This window comes from Malus sylvestris, chromosome 10 (genome assembly GCF_916048215.2).
Source record: "Malus sylvestris chromosome 10, drMalSylv7.2, whole genome shotgun sequence".
Classification (NCBI taxonomy): domain Eukaryota; kingdom Viridiplantae; phylum Streptophyta; class Magnoliopsida; order Rosales; family Rosaceae; genus Malus; species Malus sylvestris.
This window is the reverse complement of record NC_062269.1, coordinates 35,300,562-35,310,018: the sequence shown is the minus strand read 5'-3', so window position 1 is coordinate 35,310,018 and position 9,457 is coordinate 35,300,562. Positions and strand designations below refer to the sequence as shown.

The following is a 9,457-nucleotide window of genomic DNA, read 5'->3' as shown; positions in this document are numbered from 1 at the left end:
ATGTGTACTTTTGTCTTACTAATGTGTAAATGTTTAATTAATATCTTCATTGATCCAATGTTATGGTTTCAAAAGCTCATATTTCTCATCGTCATATTTTCATGGCCATACGCTATTTAACTAATTCATGTATCATTTGTTTGATCTTCTTATATGTATATGTATGGATCTGAGGACACCCATTTCTTGACACACATTTTGTTGAGTTCACTCCGTAATGTATTTCAATGATTCAACCATCTATCTTTTAGGTTTTCTTCAAATATCATATCTGCCAAAATCATTCAAATCTTAAATTGTATGACCATTTGATTAAATGATGGTCCTTTTAGTATTTCTTTGCCGAACCATATTCATCTATTTTTTCACTATAAATATATGTCTTAATGGTTTTGGATTTGTCTATTTTTGGTACAAACTATCTACTTTCTGTCCCCAAATATTGGCTTCATGCTTTCAATTATCACATTTAAAACCCTAAAGTCCCAATACATCTCCAATGTAGAGGGACCATATGCATTGCACATGTGTACTTTTGTCTTACTAATGTGTAAATGTTTAATTAATACCTTCATTGATCCAATGTCTACGGATTCAAAAGCACACATTTCTCTTTGTCATATTTTCATGGCCATACGCTATTAATTGGTTCATGCATCATTTGTTTGATCTTCTTATATGTTTATGTATGGGTCCGAGGACACTCTTGACACATATTTTGTAGGCTCACTCCGTAATGTATTTCAATGATTCAACTGTCTATCTTTTAGGTTTTCTTCAAAGATCATATTTGCCAAAGTCATTCAAATCTTAAACTATATGACAGTTTGATTAAATGATAGTCCTTTTAGTATTTCTTTGCCGAACTATATTCGTCTATTTTTTTCACTACAAATAGATGTCTTAATGATTTTGGATTTGTTTCTTTTTGGTACCAACTATGTACTTTCTGTCCCTAAACACCTACCACTATATTGGCTTCATGCTTTCAGTTATCACATTTAAATCCCTAAAGTCCCAATACATCTCCAATGTAGAGGGACCATAAGCATAGCACATGTGTACTTTTGTCTTACTAATGTGTAAATGTTTAATTAATATCTTCATTGATCCAATCTCTACGGATTCAAAAGTCCATATTTCTCATCGTCGTATTTTCATGGCCATATGCTATTTAACTAGTTCAGCATCATTTGTTTGATCTTCTTATATGCATATGTATGGGTCTGAGGACACCCATTTCTTGACACACATTTTGTAGGGCTCATTCCGTAATGTATTTCAATTATTCAACCGTCTATCTTTTAGGTTTTCTTCTAAGATCATATCTACCAAAATCATTCAAATCTTAAACTATATGACCGTTTGATTAAATGATAGTCCTTTTAGTATTTCTTTGCCGAACTATATTCATCTATTTTTTTTCACTACAAATGGATGTCTTAATGATTTTGAATTTGTCTAATTTTTACAAAGATAATCTATAAATAATGATTTGAAAAATAAACGATTCAAGTCCTTAAAAAAGGTTACAAAGTAACCCCTACAAAATGTGAGTAAAAATGAGTATTTCTTGATCCTAATATATATATATATATTGAAAATCTGCATATTGAAAATCTCCATTTTGAGCATTATGAGTAGATTATTTAGATCTAATTCAATGGCCAGCACTAGCTCCAGATCCAGTTTAAGTAGAATTCCAGACATAGTAAATAAAGAACAAAACTTAGAATTTCAAACAGATGACAGTATCGACTTTGGAGATTGGAATATCTCCAAGGTTTTTAGTAAAAACATTTACAAAAAGAAATGGTCAGTAGCCTCTTTTAGAAGTGAACATCACGTCAAAACAGTTGAAAAAGCTTATGCTCTTAGTAAAGAACATGAAACTTGTCAATTATTCACACCAGAATAAATTAAAACTCACAGAAAAGATGGTTACAATTACATTCACATAGGTCTTGTCCAAATATGAGTCAAGCCCTTAACGAGAAGATGCTTCAATACCTCTATTTTGTTATGTCTCCAAGATGCAAGATTCATTGACTTTAGTGATAACATTCTTGGAATGATTGAGTCAAGTCTTTACAACGGATCAATTCATTTTGATTGTTTTCCATATCTCACTATAAGTCTTTCAGATCCCCACATGCTAAAAGCGCTCACATTAAACATCAAAACTTCCGGGTACCAAGTTCTTGAATGAGTCCAACCATTAGCCTTAATCTTTAGAGTTTACTACAAAGTTACAGGAATAAACATGAATTTCCAATCCTTAGTTAAAAGTCCTCGAGATCACACACTCTTGATACAAACCAATCAAGAAAATGCCAACATCAAAATACCCAGAACTATCAAATGGTCAGATATTAGTCTACCTTTATATTGGTGCTTGATCAATGAAAGCAAACCAGTAAGCATACAAAATAGCTTAGTCAAGCTAGACAACATAGAACAATATTTTGACGAAACAGTTAAAATCAATTTTAACCCCCAGCCAGAAAATCTAGTGTCCACTTACACGAGTTAGCCCAGCCACACAAATCTTTAGAACCTAGTAGGAATTTTTTTTCTGGATCCACATCAGTCGATATGGTGGGTCGAGATCAAGATTTAATTAATTCCTTAGTCAATAAAAAATTAAAAGCAGTAGAAACTAGCTTAGTAGTTACCCAACAAGAATTAACAATGACCTGATTAACATAAAACTAAAATTAATAGAAACAGCCTCTCAGGTAACTCATCCAAGATATCAGCCGAATACTCAAAACCAAGGAGAACAAACCTCTCTAATAGAATCCGACTTCGAAGCAAGTCAAATCAACAACCAATTACTTGTACTGAACAAACCATTCAAAATTCGATGGAAGAAACTCAATGCTGACATCAAAGCAACAGAAAATATTCCCAGAAGGAATATTTTTCGAAATAAATATACAAAAGAACAAAAATTGGACATTTACATTAAATGGACCAATTTAATGAAAAAGCACAGATTTGAAGTATTTTTGTTCGATTTTGATGAAAAATATTACCGAGTCTGAAAAGAAATTAGAAGTCATCACCAAAGAAAATTGGGTTAAAAAAAACAAAACCATAGTCTCTTCTAGTCACCATCCACAAGAAACAATTTAAATTACAACTGCAAACACACAATTACCAGCCACTCCTTTTAAACTCCCCAAGGAAGATGTAGGAGTTAACCCAGTTATAAAGCAAAACAATTTCACAAACCAGAGTCTACACATCATAGGAAAACAGTTAGACAAAATTGAAACCAAAATAGATAGACTTTCTCAACCAAACCAACAATTAGGGAAAAACCCTTAGTCCACTTCCCAGAATCTTCCTCTAGCACAACTGCTTTGAAAATAATTTCCACAAGTCAAAAAATAGATCAAATGTTACAAGAGTTAAAACAAGAAAAAACAGTCAATGTTTTACAACACCCAGATGAATCTCAACCAGAAACAACTTCCGCAATATGCGATTCAAAAGGCGAAATTGAAACAAATTCCATCAGAAAAGTAGAAGAAGCTTTTCAAAATCTTGAACTAAAACAAATTATAAACAAAAGAGTCAACCTGATGACTCTTACAAAAAATTGGTATCCAAGGCCAACACCTCCGGATATTCAATTTGAGGAAAAAAAACATCTAAAATCAATTAAACACTATGAATGGAACATAGATGGATTATTAGAACAAGAATTGTTGAACAAATTACAACACATCTCCATGGTTGCTAATAGTTATATTACCAATCATAACCTCAATCAAACCCAAGTTGTCGACCTTTTGGTCACTGGATTTACAGGAATGCTTCATTCCTGGTGGGAAAAACATCTCACTGAACAATCAAGAAATGAAATTAAAAATGCAGTAAAAATAGACGAAGATGGAACACCCATATTTGATGAGCATATAGGACGATGAGTCCCACATGCAGTCAACACATTACTTTTCACCATTATAGAATATTCCATAGGGACACCCAATAATGTCACCTCCAGAATTTATGACCAACTTAGTAACTTAAGATGTTCAACCTTAAGCGATTTTAGGTGGTACAAAGATGTTTTCATATCTAGAGTCATACTTAGAGAGGATGGTAATCAACCATTTTGGAAAAAAAAATTCATTAATGTATTACCAAATCTATTCGCCCATAAAATCAAAAACATTTTAATTAATGAAGAAGGTATCATACTATATCATACCCTTACTTATGGAAATATTATTAATATTATCCAAAAAGAATTATTGAAAATGTGTATTGATATGAAAATTACGAAACAAGTCAACAAAGACAAGTAAATAGCTAAATACGAATTAGGAACATTTTGTGAACAATACATATTACCTCTTATTGCTCTATCCAACAAAAAGAAAAAAATCAAAAGCCTACAATAGGTATCCAAATAGGTACTCCAGTAGAAGACACCCCAAATATAACAAATTCAAAAATAAGAATTTTGAAGCAAATAAATTTTACAAGAAACCCAAGTCCAGCAAGTGGAAGAGGAAACCCTCAGAAAAATTCCACTCCAAAAATCAAGAACAAAAAGGAAAATGCTACAAGTGTGGCAAATTCGGTTATTATGCAAACAAATGTAGAGTCAAGAAAACAATCAATCAGTTGAAAATCTATGAGGAAGAAAAAACCCAGTTAATCCAAGTCTTAGAGTTAAGAGAAACAAACCATAGTCAATCCGAATATGATTTAGGTTGTAATTCGTCTTCTTCCAATAATTCCTCAAGTAGTATTTCATTCCCCGACATTAAGATATGACACACATATACTTGTTGTAAAAAGATTTCAGTCCTCAATAAACAAGAAGAACAAGAAGATATTCTTATCAAGTTAATCAGTAAAGTAGATGACCCTGAATTAAAGTCATTTTATTTAAAGAAACTTAAGAAGTTAGTCTCCCCTGAAGAATCCTAAGAAGTTAGTCTCCCCTGAAGAATCCAGTACTAGTCAACCCCAAGTGGTCCAAAAAAATATGTCTTAGCACAACCTTGGAAATGTTTAATAAGGCTAAGAAAGAAATTACGGTCAAAGATCTACAAAGAAAAGTCAATAAAATTAAGAAAGAAATTAAGTCCTTAAAATCAGAAAACATAGAAATCCGTTTACATCTCAGGGTCAAACCTCGTTCTTTCAAAGTGGGGGACTGGGTATTGAAGAAAAGATTACTCTGCGACAGAGTCCCGAGTGAAGGAACACTTAGTCCAAACTGGGATGGACCGTTTGAGGTTGTTGGCATCAATCGCCCTGGCTCCTACAAGCTTAGAAGCTCCGATGGCAAGACCCTTAGCCATCCATGAAACGCTGATCACTTGAAGTACTATTACAAGTAAATTCACATTGTACAAGTGTTAAGCTTCAGCCGTTCGGCATCCTATGTAACGAAGACTATTTGGCATGAATTCAATAAAGAGGTGATTTAGACAACTCGATCCTAATCCTCTTACATTCCTAGCAATGAAACACTCGGGTTAAAAGCTTCGACATGAATGCTTCCAACAGGAAATCAAGTCTAAGTATATGTCAACAAGACTATACAAATAAACAAACAGTACTTAACAGAACTAGTACATCCAAGTTATGGCTTATATCTAAACAAAGGATTTGCTCAAACATAGCCAGGCATTCATCAATGATAGTGTAAATACTTGGTAATTAACAACAAACTAGTACATCCAGAATACATGGCACATGCCACACAAACAACAAACTAGTACATCCAGAGTACATGGCACTTGCCACACAAACAACATACTAGTACATCCATAGTACATGGCACAAGCCACACAAACAACAAACTAGTACATCTAGAGTACATGACACATGCCACACAAACAACAAACTAGTACATCTAGAGTACATGGCATAAGCCACACAAACAACAAACTAGTACATCTAAAGTACATGGCACATGCCACACAAACAACAAACTCGTACATCCAGAGTACATGCAGAAAAAGAGGTCACTACGAGTCATCCTCATCTGAGGCTGAACCCCTGACAATATCAATCTGTGTTTCAACCCCATCGTCATCACCATCTTCCTCAGCATCTCCAGGACCATCCTTACTCTCCTGAGACTGCTCACTGATACTAGCCTCATTATCAGAGTCATCATCACTATTAGGATCAACTGCGAAGACGAAGGCTTCACCCTTTTGTCGGTACTCATCCATCTCATCACGGTACTTTCGGATAATGCTTCCATTGTCGTAACGCTCAATGACGACCATCTATTTCCTTTTCTCAAAATTAGCCGCTCGGATGCAGTGAGGTCTAAAAGCATTGTGAAAGGCCTGAGAACCTAAGAACTCCTGCACAGCAGCATCCTTCTCAGTTGGGATACTCATCTTCAGCCCAGAAACCTCAACCAAGGCACTATCCAACTCCCATTTAACCTTGGAAACCTGAAGGATGGTTGTCTCCAACTGTTCCTTAGTCGCTTCTAATTTTTTCTTGAGCCTCACGTTCTCACCATTCCGCATTTTCAAACTCTCAAAGTTTTCATCCTTAAGGCGGATGGCATCAGCCAAAGCTTTGCTCATTTTTCTGGCGTCATTCACAAGCTGCTTATTCTCCTTAAACTTTGCCTTGTACCGCTCGACTTCTCGTAATCTGTCATCGTACTCGGTCATGACCTACATGACAAGATAATCGTCACTACCAAGAAAAAGAAAGGAGAAAGCAAAGAAATGACAAAGTAACACTTACATATGAAGATAACCTCATCATCCGGTCACGATCTGATTTGTTCTCATCTAGCGGCTCGCCAAGCTCATCAACAATGGATAGACGTCCTGCCAGGCAATTATTGACATACCTAAAACTACTTGGCTGCATGGCAACCTTCAAGTCCTTCCAATAAATGCTGCCAACTTCTTCCTTGTACTTTCTCTTACGGTTACAGCTAGGGCCACCTTCTTGGTCAGTAGACTCCATGGTTGGAGGAAATATGGGATTGATGGTAGGAATATGAGGCAACAGTCTTCTCTCCTCCCTTGCAACTATGGTAGCAGCACACCCGATGGCCTCAGCTTCAGCCTTCTTTGAGGCAACAATCTTGAGGACCTCCTATTGCGACTTAGGTTTAGGAGTTGGCCTCACCCGGTGCTTACGAGTTCCCTTGTGAAACAAAATGTCGTCTACGGGAACTAACATGGGTGTTTTCCCTTTCTTGGCGTTAATCTCCCCTTTCTTGCCCACTTTCTCCACTGAACAAGAAAAATCAAAGTAAGGAATGCAACTTTGTAAAAGAAAGAGGGGCGAAATGAAAGACACAACTTACTTGCTCGTTTCTGGCACTCCGACACTAGGGGCTAGAAACCGTACTTTCAAAATAAGGGTCGTAGCTTGCCCAAATGTCTATCTTCTTTAGGCACCCTCAACACCTTTTCTATGTCAGCTAGCTCCCGTCCAGACAACTTGATGGTCCTTCGTGTCACTGCACGAAGAAAAAATGTTAGAAGCAAGAGAAAATCACAACAAATAGCAAATAATGCAAACAATGGATACATTACAACCTACAGTCTAGAAGTGAGTAGGAATATGTCGCTCAGGCATGACACCTTTAACATACTCCCAATCATTATAAAGAAAGCACCAACGGTTTTTCCAAGTGCAGTACGCATTTTTCTTACCAAAGACAATACGCTATCTCTCACTCCGATATGCACACTCGGCATACCCAGTGCATGCTTTCATCGGGCGCATTTTATAGCAGTAGCGCCATTGATGAAAGGAAGGCTCACCTAACCCACATTCCATCCAAATAATATAAAAACCTATCAAGGTATCCCAAAAACCAAGATAGAGTTGCCCAGGCGCATATCCAATGAAAGACAGCATCCGTTGCAACGGTGCAAAAGCAGCTTCACCCCTAAAGTCAATAATATATGGGTATAGAACATAACATGACCCTTGGATGGTTCAGAAGACAATTCTTCATGATGCACCAAACGCATTCCTACACTACGGGGGATACTACATGACTACCTTAGGGCCTCAAGCTGCTTTTCGCTATCTAACAAGTTTTGCACTAAATGGTATGTTGTGAACTCAGAGTGAAATATGGGTATGGCGTCACAAACAAGCCCATCACCCACTGACATTAAGGAGGAAGAACCAATATTGGCTAAGGCTTGGCAATTGCGAGGATCACCCAATCTTGAATTTTTTGTACAAGACTCCAACAAAGGCCCTGAAGACTCCAACATTGCAAGCTCAAACCTAAAGTTAGAGTTAGGGGAGCCCCCATCACTAGGACTTCCAAACTCTGACATCTACAACAAACAGAAACAAACTCTATCACCACATGAAATATTGAAACATAAGGAAGTTCCTAGGGCGTGGAGAAAAGCTCAATCAGTTCATTATGTTCTCAACCAAATACATGAACACTCAAACAATTCAACAAGAATGAAAGCATGTGATCTAGTGGAGAAGATTACCAACCTGAAGATGGTGCAAAGTAATGTCGGAATCCCTCTCAACTATAAGAGCACTCTATCTCTAAAAATCACTACAAAATGAGCAAATGAAGGTAATGAAAATGGTGGAAACTTCTCATTCTTATAGGGTTCAACATGGCCAAAGAAATTCGAAATTCAAAATTCAAACCATGAGAAAACCCCACATGGAAAGTTTTCAAACTTCCACACAAGTTAGGGAGTTTTCAAATTTCAAACTTGCAGCATCCCCTCTCCCCCTCAAACAAAAAAAAGGAGGAGGTGAACACATTAGCTTCATCAATTTATGGTGCCAACAAGAGCTTCATCAAAGGAGTTCAACCACAACTCTCAAAAGCTTCACACACTCTTGATCAAGACAGTGTGAAGCAAAACCAATTTATGGCGCCAACAAGAGCTTCATCAATGGAAGGCAACCACAATTTTCAAAAGCTTCACACACTCTTGATCAAGACAGTGTGAAGAAAAACCAATTTATGGTGCCAACAAAAGCTTCATTAAAGGAGTTCAACCACAGCTCTTAAAAGTTTCACACACTCTTGATCAAGATAGTGTGAAGCAAAACCAATTTATGGTGCCAACAAAAGCTTCATCAATGAAGGGCAACTACAATTCTCAAAAACTTCACACATTCTTGATCAAGACAATGTCAAGCCAAACCAATTTATGGTGCCAACAAGAGCTTCATCAATGGAGGACAAGCACAACTCTCAAAAGTTTCACACACTCTTGATCAAGACAGTGTGAAGCAAAACCAATTTATGATGCCAAAAAGAGCTTCATCAATGGAGGACAAACATAACTCTCAAAAGCTTCACACACTCTTGATCAAGATAGTGTGAAGCAAAATCAATTCATGGTACCCAACAAAAGCTTCAACTCCAAAGCTTCACCTACAAAGCTTCAACTCCAAAGCTTCACCTACAAAAGCTTCAACGCAAAAGCTTCACCCACAAAAG

The 9,457-nt window shown here is 36.5% G+C and overlaps 1 pseudogene; it reads right to left on the bottom strand.

Moving 5' to 3' along the window:
• Positions 1 to 5,999: 5,999 nt before the first annotated feature.
• On the bottom strand, positions 6,000 to 7,191 carry LOC126587959 (uncharacterized; annotated as a pseudogene).
• Between the last annotated feature and the right edge of the window lie 2,266 nt (positions 7,192 to 9,457).